The sequence below is a fragment of the Microcebus murinus genome, chromosome 32 (assembly GCF_040939455.1).
Source record: "Microcebus murinus isolate Inina chromosome 32, M.murinus_Inina_mat1.0, whole genome shotgun sequence".
Lineage (NCBI taxonomy): Eukaryota > Metazoa > Chordata > Mammalia > Primates > Cheirogaleidae > Microcebus > Microcebus murinus.
Genome location: NC_134135.1, coordinates 4,469,418 through 4,482,011, shown reverse-complemented (window position 1 = coordinate 4,482,011; position 12,594 = coordinate 4,469,418). Strand labels below are relative to the sequence as shown.

At 41.8% G+C, this 12,594-nt stretch overlaps 1 pseudogene; it reads right to left on the bottom strand.

Moving 5' to 3' along the window:
- Positions 1-212: 212 nt before the first annotated feature.
- LOC142865747 (vomeronasal type-1 receptor 4-like) lies at positions 213-1,153 on the bottom strand (annotated as a pseudogene).
- Positions 1,154-12,594: the final 11,441 nt, after the last annotated feature.

Genomic DNA, 12,594 nt, shown 5'->3' with positions numbered 1-12,594 from the left:
CTTATGTGCACATATGGGAGTAAAACTCAACAGAAATCAAGCAGGTGGGATGGGCAGGAGAGGATGGGTAAATCCACACCTGATGGATACAATGATCACTATCTGGGTGACGGGCACACCTAGAACTCTGACTCAAATGCTACAAAAGCAAATTATATAAACAAAATGTGTGTACCCCATAATATTCTGAGATTTTAAAAATAAACAACAAATTACATGTTTATGATGGGTTTAGGAGATTTTGTAATCTTTATCCAGGCAAAGGAAAGCCTGGGTTCTCTGGACACACGGCTCATGAGAATGAAGGGACACAGGGTTGGGAAACACACACTGATTAAGGCTGAAGCATTTACTGCTAAAATATTGGGATTATCCAAAAAAACGATACAAACTTGAAGAAGGCAGGAGAGGATGTAAGAAGACACAAACATGCTCACCAGGACGAGGATGCTGTGGGTAGCTCTGGACTCAGGGGAGAATCTGGGGGAGAGATCGTTCTTATGGATGTGTTGGACCTGCTGTTTGTGCCTGAACAGGATGAAAACCATGGAGCTGCTGGCCCAGAGCATGAGCCCCACACAGAACACGTCAGGGATTGACAACATTGGTACACATAGTGACACTGAGATTTCATTATTACCTTCCCCAGAACAGTATCCTAAATCCTTTTTTATTGTGATGTTGGTGTTGCCCCATTTGCTAGTCACATACATGAAACAAATGATATTGACCAGCATGTATGGGACCCAGCACAGGAAAATAGCAAAGCCTGTGTACCTGGGAGCCTTCTCTTTAAGCTCTCCCCACCTGGAGTTCCTGGGGCTGATCGTGATCACCTGGAAGACACTCAGCAGGCACGTGGTGCTGATGGACACACCCCTGCCCACTCTGTGGACATAGAAGACAAGTTTGCATCCAATATCATTGAGGAAAGTGTCAACCCAAAAGCTGCCATGGTCTGGGGGACTCCTCTAGAGAGGAGGGATAAGAAGTTGGCTATAATCAGATGCACAACAATCAAGTCTGTGGACCTCGGCCTACACCCAGTGAAGTAAAGAAAGAGGTAATGGTAAAGAAGAGAGACGTTCCCCATGAGCCCAACCACAGTCTGTGATAAGCACACCACTCCTACAGCCAAATCCCCGGAGGCCATTCTGCCAGTTCCCAGTCACTGATATTTGTCTTCAGAGCCAGAAAATCCTGCATGGAAAAATGAGTCATGAGCTGCATTTATAGTGTCAAATGAAATCCAGTATTCTCCATGTACCACTGGTTTTCTCTAGGAAATACTTAAAGTTGTTCTTTAATTAAGGGGCTTTCAAGAGTTGTACGCATAACCTTTAATGACCATTTACAACAGGGGAATTGCTGCTGTGATGGTCATATATGTGGTAATTTCTTTTTTCACAAATCTGTGAGGCAGGCATTGTAAAGAAGAGGAGGACATAGGCACAGAGAGGTCTTGAAGTTATTTGCCTACATTCATACCCTAATTAGGGGCAAAGTGGAGTCTTGAACCTGTCTGAGGGTTTTACAAAGACAGTGCATTTAACCGCTATGCCATACTAATGAAGAAACATAGCTGTGTTCTTAGAATAACATTGCCCCCCCATTTTTTCCTTGCCATTTTATTTTAGTTTGGTAGTATGTTATTGCATGATTTTTGTTATAATAATTTCACGTTGTGTAAAGATCTATACTATATGCTAATTTCTAAATAAATAAAGCTTTAGAGATCTCAATAAAATATAGATGCACTTATTGCAGTTTAATACTACATAAATATGTCTCATGATAAGTTGGACTTAATGAATGCCAGAATGACTCAATATTAGGATGGAGCAGAAAAAAAACAACATTGTGAGCATTTGCTTTTGAATAAGAAACAAAATTATAAAAACATCCTTCACATTCTCATGTCTTGCCCTAAATGATAGGACATGAAAGACTAATATAAAAACAGTATAAGGTACAAACTAAACTATTATACACATAGATCATATTCTTATAACTATTAATATGTGAGTTAAATAATTTATTATCCATGGGGCAAGAGTTGTGTTTAGCTAAATTAAAATACATCAAATTTGTAACTTGGAATGACTAATATTTGCATATTATATAATTTCGAATTGAAATTATACAGTTGAGGATTGATATTAGAATCTTTTTAAAGCAGAGAAAATATCACAGGATATATTTGAAGGTGAGACCTGCTAACTTTAACCTATAATTATAAAGTTACCTTTTTCTTAAGAGCTGCTTCCCTAACTTCAAGAGAGAAAACTGTCTTATCATAATCAACAGACCATGACATTTTCAGTAGAGAAGAATTACTCTCTCGTTAAGTTCTTCACACTCTCAGAGTAAGAGAAATCATTTCTAGTCCAGCAATTGCTATCTAGATATGCTGTTTCTGCAAAGGATTACTTGATTCCTGTAGATTTAGCATAGTCTTTATCACAAGCATAGTGGCACATCCCTAGTGATCCTGACAATTTAGTCTAGGATTCCTATAAAATAGGGTGAACAGATTGATTTCAGAACCACAGTCCTTAAAGTGTAATCAGGTTTCACTATTACAGCAGATGGATTTAAGAATCATAGTCCTTAAGAACTTAAACAGATTTCACTATTATTGGATTAAACAGCAACAACTAATTTTATTGAAGATTATACTAAATTACATCAGGAGCAATCAGGGATTGCTGTAGGGTCTAGGGCCCCAACTCTCTTTACTAACTAAGCTTATGCCTCAGAATTATTCCCCTTACCTTTGCGGTTTTAGCACTAGACCAGTTTTAAACCCAGAAAAATCCCTTCGTGTGATATGATCACTTACCCAGGCTCTGGAAAGGTGTCCTCCCCTGCAGACTCTGCCTCTCAGACTGAAATAGAAAATATACCCCCAACTCCATCCCGCTGCCAGTATGGTGGGCTAGTGTGAAGATTAAGGCAGCCAGACCTGAGATATGGGTGTGTGAGTCTGTGACCTCACCTCCCTCAGAACTGCAATTATCTTTTCACCTGTGGTGGCAATGATAGTGCCGACTTGGGGAACTGAGAACATTGGAGAAAAACTTTTTTCCCAGTTGCTAATTACTAAAAACAATTACAAGTTTCTAGCTAGTATCCCTTAAGAGACTACTTGTAGCATTTGGGAGAGGCTCTTTTTTTCCTCATTTCCCTGGAGACAGGCAGGGAGGGAGCAGAATATGCTGAGGTCCTACAGGTGAGGCACTGGCAGTCAGGTGTCTGTGTTTCTTTGAATGCTCTCCTTTGTTGGGAAGTTCTACACAAAGCAAATTCTTTTCTTGTCTTTGTACCACAGAGCCACAAAATCATCACATTATGTACGTACAAAATACCTAAGAAGGATTCTCAAAGAGATACAAGTAAAAGGAAAATACAATGCAAACCACTCAATACCAATTTATTTGGAAGTCTAGATTACATGGATCAGATGTATTAGGAATGAAGAGATAATACCTTTATCCATCCAGAGAAACAAATGCTACTTATTGAATTCAAGCCCTTTATACTTATTTTTTTGAATAATTTTCAGGATGGAGCACTGATTGCTCTGGTAATAAATTAAGAAATATGAATAACATTAATAAAACAAAAAGTTACTTCTTTGAAAAAATAAACAAAATTGACACTCCTCTTCCTAGATTAACAAGAGGCAGAAAAGAAAGGACTCTAATAAGCTCCATCAGGAATGAAAAATGAGAAATTACAACTGATGTCACAGAAATACAAAATATCATCTATGAATACTATAAAAACCTCTATGCATATAAACTTGAAAATGTGGAGGAAATGGACAAATTCTTAGAAACACACAACCTCCCTAGGCTTAATCAGGAAGAAATAGAATTCCTGAACAGACCACTATCAAGTACTGAAATTGAAGCACCAATAAAAAACCTTCCTAAAAAGTCCTGGACCAGATGGTTTCACACGCAGATTTCACCAGACCTACAAAGAATTGCTGCCTTTCCTGCAGAAATTATTTCACAACATTGAGAAGGAAGGCATCCTCCCAACACATTTTGTGAAGCCAACATAACCCTGATACCAAAACTAGGAAAGGATGCAACAAAAAAATAAAACTACAGACCAATATCCCTTATGAATATAGATGCAAAAATTGCCAACAAAATCCTAGCAAACTGAATTCAGGTGTTTAAGAAAAAATAATTCATCATGATCAAGTGGACTTCATCCCGGAGATGCAGTGATGGTTCAACATATGCAAATCTATAAATGTAATTCACCACATAAATAGAAGCAAAAACAAAGACCATATGATCCTCTCAATACACGCAGAAAACACATTCAACAAAATTCAGCACCCTTTTATGATAAAAATGCTTAACAATATAGGCATAGGTGGGACTTACCTAAAAATGATACAAATGTGACAAACTCACAACCAACATCATATTGAATGGGGAAACATTCAAAGCATTCTCACTTAGAACTGGTAACAGAGAAGGTTGCCCTCTATCGCCGCTTCTATTCAACATAGTGCTGGAAGTCCTAGCCACAGCAATCAGACAAGAGAAGCAAATCTGGGGCATTAGAATGGGGGCAAAAGAGAACAAATTATTGCTCTTTGCTGACAATATGATCATATATCTAAAAAACCCCAGAGATTCTGCTATAGGACTACTGGAATTGATAAACAAATTCAGCAAAATCTCGTTACAAAATCAATGTATAGAAATCAATAGCATTCCTATATGCTAACAACAAACTGAGAACCAAATCAAAGACTCAATACCCTTCACAATAGCAACAAAGAAACTGAAACACCTATGAATCCATTTAACTAAAGAGGTAAAAGATTTCTACACGGAGAACTACAAAACACCAAGGAAGGAAATTGCAGAGGATGTAAACAGCTAGAAAGCCACACCATGCTCATGGGTTGGCAGAATCAACACTGTTAAAATGTCTATACTACCCAAAGTGATCTACAGATTCAAGGCAATCCCTATTAAAATACCAACATCATTTTTAGCAGATCTAGAAAAAAAAAATTCTAAACTTGGTATGGAACCAGAGAATATCCCATATAGCAAAAGCAATCTTAAGCAAAAAGAACAAATTGAGAGGCATCAATTTACCAGACTTCGAGCTACATTATAAGGCCATAGTAACTAACACAGCATGGTATTGGCACAGGAACAGAGACATAGACCAATGAAACAGAACTGAGAACCCAGATATAAAACCATCCTCACATAGCCATCTAGTCTTTTATAAAGCAGACAAAAACATACACTGGGGAAAAGAATCCTTATTCAATAAATGATGCTGGGAAGATTAGATAGCCACATGCAGAAGACTGAAACAGGATCCATACCTTTCACCTCTCACAAAAATCAACTCATGGTGGATAACAGACTTAAACCTGAGGTGTGAAACTATAAGAATTCCAGAAGAAAATGTTGTAAAACTCTTGTAGACATTAGCGTAGGCAAAGAATTTATGAAGAAGACTCCAAAGACAATCACAGCAACAATAAAAATAAATAAATGGGACCTGATCAAATTAAAAAGCTTCTGCACAGCAAAGAAACTATCATGAAATCATTCTCTCTTCAAGCCGGAACTAGACAAGGATGCCCACTGTCTCTTCTTCTATTCAACATAGTGCTCGAAGTCCTAGCTATAGCAATCAGACAAGAGAGGGGTATTAAGGGCATCCAGGTGGGGGCAGATGAGATCAAACTATCGCTCTTCACTGATGATATGACATTATACCTAGAAAACCCCATGGATTCATCCAAGAGACTCCTAGAATTCATAAATAAATTTGGTAAAGTTTCAGGCTATAAAATCAATATACACAAATCAGAAGCATTCATATATGCCAAGAACCATCAAGCAGAAACTCAAATCACAAATGCAATACCCTTTACTATAGCCCCAAGGAAAATTAAATATCTAGGAATACACTTAACAAAAGATATGAAAGATTTATACAAAGAGAACTATGAAACACTAAAAAAAGAAATTGCAGATGATTTGAACAGATGGAAAAATCTACCTTGATCATGGATTGGTAGAATCATTATCGTTAAAATGTCAATAATACCTAAAGTTATCTACAGAATGAATGCAATCCCCATCAAAATATCACCAGCATTCTTTACAGATCTAGAAAAAATAATTCTGCACTTTGTATGGAACGAGAAATAAAACCTCGTATAGCCAAAGCAATCTTAAGTAAGAAGAACAAACTGGGAACCATCACTCTTCCTGACTTCAAGCTTTACTATAAAGCAATAATAGTTAAATCAACCTTGTACTGTCACAAGAACAGAAGCATCGATATCTGCAATAAATCTGGAATACCAGAGACGAAACCATCAGTATACAGCAACCTAATATTTGATAAAGCAGACAAAAATATACAATGGGGAAAAGAATCCCTCTTCAGTAAATGGTGCTGAGAAAACTGGTTAGCTACATGCAGAAGATTGAAACAGGATCCCTATCTCTCACCTCTCACAAAAATTCACTCAAGAGGGAGAACAGACTTAAACCTAAGGCATGAAATCTTAAGAATCCTAGAAGAAGACATTGGGAAACCCCTATTAGACATTGGTCTAGGCAAAGAATTTTTGAGGAAGAGCCCCAAGGCAATCACCACTGCATCAAAAATAAACAAATGGGATCTCATCAAATTAAAAAGTTTCTGCACAGCTAAGGAAATCATCATCAGAGCAAATAGACAACCCACAGAATGGGAGAAAATATTTGCTCTCTACACTTCTGATAAAGGTCTAATACAAGAATCTATCTAGAACTTAGAAGAATAAACAAGAAAAAATCAAACAATCCCATCAAGAAATGGGCAATGGAAATGAACATAAATTCTCCAAAGAAGACAGAATAATGGCCTGCAAACATATTAAAAAATGCTCAACATCTATAATCATCAGGGAAATACAAATCAAAACCACAATTAGGTACCATCTAATACCAGTGAGAATGGCTTGTATCAAGAAATCCCAGGCCGGGCGCGGTGGCTCACGCCTGTAATCCTAGCACTCTGGGAGGCCGAGGCGGGCGGATTGCTCGAGGTCGGGAGTTCGAAACCAGCCTGAGCGAGACCCCGTCTCTAATAAAAATAGAAAGAAATTAATTGACCAACTAAAAAGTATATATACAAAAAATTAGCCGGGCATGGTGGTGCATTCCTGTAGTCCAAGCTACTCGGGAGGCTGAGACAGGAGGATCACTTGAGCCCAGGAGTTTGAGGTTGCTGTGAGCTAGGCTGACGCCACGGCACTCACTCTAGCCTGGGCAACAAAAGTGAGACTCTGTCTCAAAAAAAAAAAAAAAAAAAAAAAAAAAAAGAAATCCCAAAACAACAAACGCTAGCAAGGATGTGGAGAGACAGAAACACTCCTACATTGCTGGTGGGACTGCAAATTAGTGCAACCTCTGTGGAAAAGAATTTGGAGATACCTCAAACAGCTAGATATAGAAATGCCATTCAACCCAGCAATACCATTGTTGGGCATCTACCCAAAAGAGCATAAGCCATTCTACTATAAAGACATCTGCACCCAAATGTTTATGGCAACACAATTCACTATTGCAAGATCATGGAAACAACCCAAATGTCCGTCAATTCATGAGTGGATAATTAAAATTTGGTATATGCTCACAATGGAATACTATTCAATTCTAAGAAATGACAGTGAGCTAGCACCGTTTATGCTATCCTGCATTAAGCTTAAGCCCATTATCCAAAGTGAGGTGACACAAGATCAGGAAAACGGGTTCCACATCTACTCGCCATCAAATTGGTACTGACTGATTAAAACTATGGTGTTCAAATGATGATAGTGCCCACAGGGTTTGGGAGAGGGGGAGATTCACATCTTAGGGTTGTGGTGAGCATTGTGGGTGGGGGGAGGGAATACCTCTAACCCTTCCAAGGGAAAGGCAAAGATATACAATGTAACCAAAGGTCAAAAAAACAAACAAACAAAAAAAACTTTTATTGGGTGGTGGGCAGATGGGAGGGGGGAGGAGGGGAAGAATTTATACTTACAAAATAGGTGTGATGCACACCACCTGGGGGTAGGACACGCTTGATGTTTTGGTAAGGCAGGGGGTGAGGGGAGGAATGGCAGGGGCAATATATGTAACCCTAACAATATTTGTACCCCCATAATATGATAAAATTAAATTAAATTAATAAAAAAATAAACTATCATGAGAGCAAACAGATAATCTACAGAATGGGAGAAAATATTCTCATGTTACACATCTGATAAAGGATTGATAACTAGAACTCAGGAAAATCAGCACAAAAAAGTCAAACAGCCCTATCAAAAAGTGGGCAAAAGACATGAACAGAAACTTTTCAAAAGAAGACAGAATAATGGCCAATGAACATATGAAAAAATTCTCAACATCTCTAATCATCAGGGAAATGCAAATTAAAAACCACAATGAGCTATCACCTAATTTCAGTCAGAATGGCTTTTATCCAAAAGTCCCCAAACAACAAATGTTGGCGTGGATGCAGACAGATGGGAACACTCTAACACTGCTGGTGGGACTGCAGACTAGTACAGCCTCTATGGAAACTAATTTGGGGACACCTCAAAGAACTCAAAGTAGAACTACCATTTGATCCAGCAATTCCACTACTGGCTATTTACCCCAAGGGAAAAAAGACATTCTATAAAAGAGACATCTCCACTCGGATGTTCATAACAGCACAATTCACAATTCCAAAGATGTGGAAACAACCCATGTGCCCATCAATACATGAGGGGATTAATAAAATGTGGTATGTGTGTACCATGGAGTTCTACTCAGCCACAAAAACAATGGTGATATAACACCCCTTGTATTATCCTGGATAGAGCTGGAGCCCATTCCACTAAGTGAAGTGTCACAAGAATGGAAAAAGAAGCACCACATGTACTCACCATCAAGTTGGTATTAACTTATCAACACTTAAGTGCAGATATAGTAATAACATTCATCAGGTGTCAGGCACATGGGAGGAGGTAGGAGGGGATGTGTATACACACACCTAATGGGTGCGGTGTGCACCGTCTAGGGGATGGACACACTTGAAGCTCTGACTCAACTGGGGCAAAGGCAATATATGTAACCTAAACATTTGTACCCCCGTAATATGTTGAAATTTTTAAAAAAATTGGACTTTCTGAAATTGAAGTTTCCTCACCTGTAACATGAACCCACTACATGTGTGGTCCATGCAGGGGCCTTTCTGCATGGGCCTGTGAGTCTTGTGGGACAAAGGACTTGTGCAAGTCTGTAGCTTTAAGTACTTGTTGTAGCATTAATGACAAAGTCCTTTGTGTCTGACTCAGGAGTTCAGTGTGTTCAGGCACATCCATGACCGTGGAATTCTAATTTGTTAGCTTGCAGTAGGGTAAAATCTCAGAACCTTCACAGTTCTTGACAGTTACCAGAGGTTATATACATGAACAATTAATTGTATACATGAACCATTATATATATTATATATATATAATTATATATATGTGTGTGTGTATATATATATGTATATAATTGTTATCCTTAGAGTTTGGAGAGTTTGGATAGTGCCTAACAAATGCTCACTCCTTCTCCAATGTGCTCCTTCTGCACCTTCTCCAGGAAGAACTCAGTGTGCAGGTTGGAGAAGGGATTTGGGGAAGCAGAATGGTTCCATAAAAATGGAAGCACGGTGTGACTGCTGTGTGGGGTGCCTGGTGTAGAGCAGAGAAGGATTCCCAGGGAGAGACACTGAATAGTTTGGGAGAACCAGGGGTCCTCAAACTACAGCCCTCGGGCTCCATGAGGCCTGCTGAGGACATTTATCCGGCCTGCCAGATGTTTTTGCTGCCGCTGCCTGTCCTGCTTAGCAGCCGCTTCGTCCAGGGCCCACAGTGCGCATGTGTGGAATGTGCCCGCACTCTCCAACGGCCCTCCAATGGTCTGAGGGACAGTGACCTGGCCCCCTGTTTAAAAAGTTTGAGGACCCCTGGGTGAGAACTCTCCTGGGCAGGGCAGCCCGTAGGGACGTGGGAAATGGAACAGTCACTCTGAGCACGGATTAAACTGCTGTTGGCGGTGCCGGCGCTGCCCTCCCGTCTCTCGCTCTGTCGGTGGCTTTAATAAAGCTCACGTGGTGAACAAGTCATTTTGTCGTAAAGTGGATTCTTTTAGGTGGACTTGAAGTTGGGGGCCGAGTTCTACATCTGGGTGGATGTTAAGCAAAAACGGATTTTACAGAGAATACTGAGGTGACAACAGAGAAAAGCATGAGAGTGTTGATAATTTGGAATTGGAAAAACTCACTGAGGAATCCTGTGACTTCCGAGGCTGTGGAAATGGCGGGATCGGGCCGAGATTTCCAGACAGAAGACAGACCCCTGCGTATCTGGGTCACAGAGGAAGAAACTGAGGCGCTCCAACACACATGCTAGTGGGCCCAGAGGAGGGAGTGGAGGCTGTGCCGGGCTGGGGAAAGGGGAGGGCCCAGTCGCCCCAGCAGGGTGCGGAGAGGGTTCTCTTTCTGGGTTTGCCACAGCGGGGCTTCAGGGGTCCTCAAACTTTTTAAACAGGCCCAGTTCACCGTCCCTCAGACCGTGGGAGAGTGTGGGCACATTCCACACGTGCGCACTGTGGGCCCCGACGAGTCGGCTGCTAAGCAGGACAGGCAGCGGCAGCAAAAACACCCGGCGGGCCGGATAAATGTCCTCCCGGGTTGCATGTGGCCCACAGGCCATAGTCTGAGGACGCCTGCTAGACCCTTCCTGACCTCCCCGGCTCTGTGCCCTGGGCCTGGAGCTTCGCCGCAGCGCCCTCTGTTGGTGCATCTGCCCGGGGGGCGCTGCTGAGAGCCAGGAGTCACCTCCCTTTCTTTTGAGGGGACTCATGCCCCCTGCGGAGCTCAAGCTGCACTCCACGTGCCTCAGCTTCCATTTTTACTTCCTGTGTGGGATGCACAGTCTCCTGTTTCTCAATTGCCTACACAGAAATCGTTTTTTTGAAACTAAGAATTTCAGTTAAACAGAGACAAAATCAAGTAGGACAAGGCTAGTCCTGACTGCCAGTGTAGACCGACGCAGGCCTCTCCTGTCTCCCACTTTACCATGATGCTGGTGTGGAGAGAAACCTGAGAAGGGGCATCTCGGGAGAGATGACGACATCGTCCTTCTAGACAAGCAGTTTGAGCAGAGTTGGGGCCGGCTGAGGAACAAGGCTTCTGCCTAGCACCCCGTCCATCTGTGTGTGGCAGAGGGCTCAGAGGTGACTCCCCAACACAGTGCCCTTGACCTTGGGGGATATCATAAAGAAAATGCAGGAGAAGGCTGGAGTCACACCACCCTTATTCACTGGTCACCTCCCACGCCAGGGGCCTCTGAGCCAAGCCCAGGGATACAGCTGGTGTGAGGGGCAACGAGGGGCCTCCAGCAGCAGGGCGAGAATCCTCGACTGAGCATCTTGTTCCTGTGGGTCTGAGAGTCTGTGACCTTCCCCAGCAAAGGATCCTCTAGAATATCCACTGAGGTTACATACGGTAAATCCTTCTTCATTGGAATTTCTCAAGAAAGAAAAATGTATTCTTTATCAACTTGAAAAACAAACAACAGGGAATGAACAAAGCATCCCTCATTTCAGCACAGAGAGTCACAGTGTTCATGAACATAGAGTGTCTCCCTGCGGAGGGGACTGTGAGGACAGCGGTCCTGTCCCATCCCTCGTTCCCTCCTTGTGCTTGAGCGGCAATGCAGAGGCAAGAAGAGTGAAAGGTGGGGTGACGTGGCCCGATTACATGGCAGGGGTGACAAGAACATAAAATAATGACACAGATGCACAAGGATGTGACAATGACTCCAGTGACCAATGTACTGGTGGCTTTATTTTTATACCCCCCAGACCCAAGGTTAGTTCCTTGTACATGAGCATCTGAGCATAGCAGCAATATCAGCCAATTCCGGAGTTGTATCAAAAGGGAACAATTTCCCATGGTCTCAGACCTCTAATGGTTAATAAGTTAAGGTGCCAGACAGAGCTCTAAAGCCAAGGCCCAGAGAGGCAACATAAAACAATGCAGCCATTTGAAGTGCTTCTTTTTTTTTTTTTTTTTTTTTTTGAGACAGAGTCTCGCTTTGTTGCCCAGGCTAGAGTGAGTGCCATGGCATCAGCCTAGCTCACAGCAACCTCAAACTCCTGGGCTCAAGCAATCCTACTGCCTCAGCCTCCGGAGTAGCTGGGACTACAGTCATGTGCCACCATGCCCGGCTAATTTTTTTTTTCTGTATATATTAGTTGGCCAATTAATTTCTTTCTTTTTATAGTAGAGACGGGGTCTCGTTCTTCCTCAGGTTGGTTTCGAACTCCTGAACTCAAATGATCCGCCCGGCTCAGCATCCCAGAGAGCTAGGATTCCAGGCATGAGCCACCGCGCCCGGCCTGAAGTGCTTCTTGGTCTCAATCCCAGGCAGCGGCTCCTCCCTGGCCTCCACAGTTGTGTCTGTCTTAGGTCGCCCCCCTCCATGGGGAGTCTTACCCGTCACTCACTACCAACCATCAA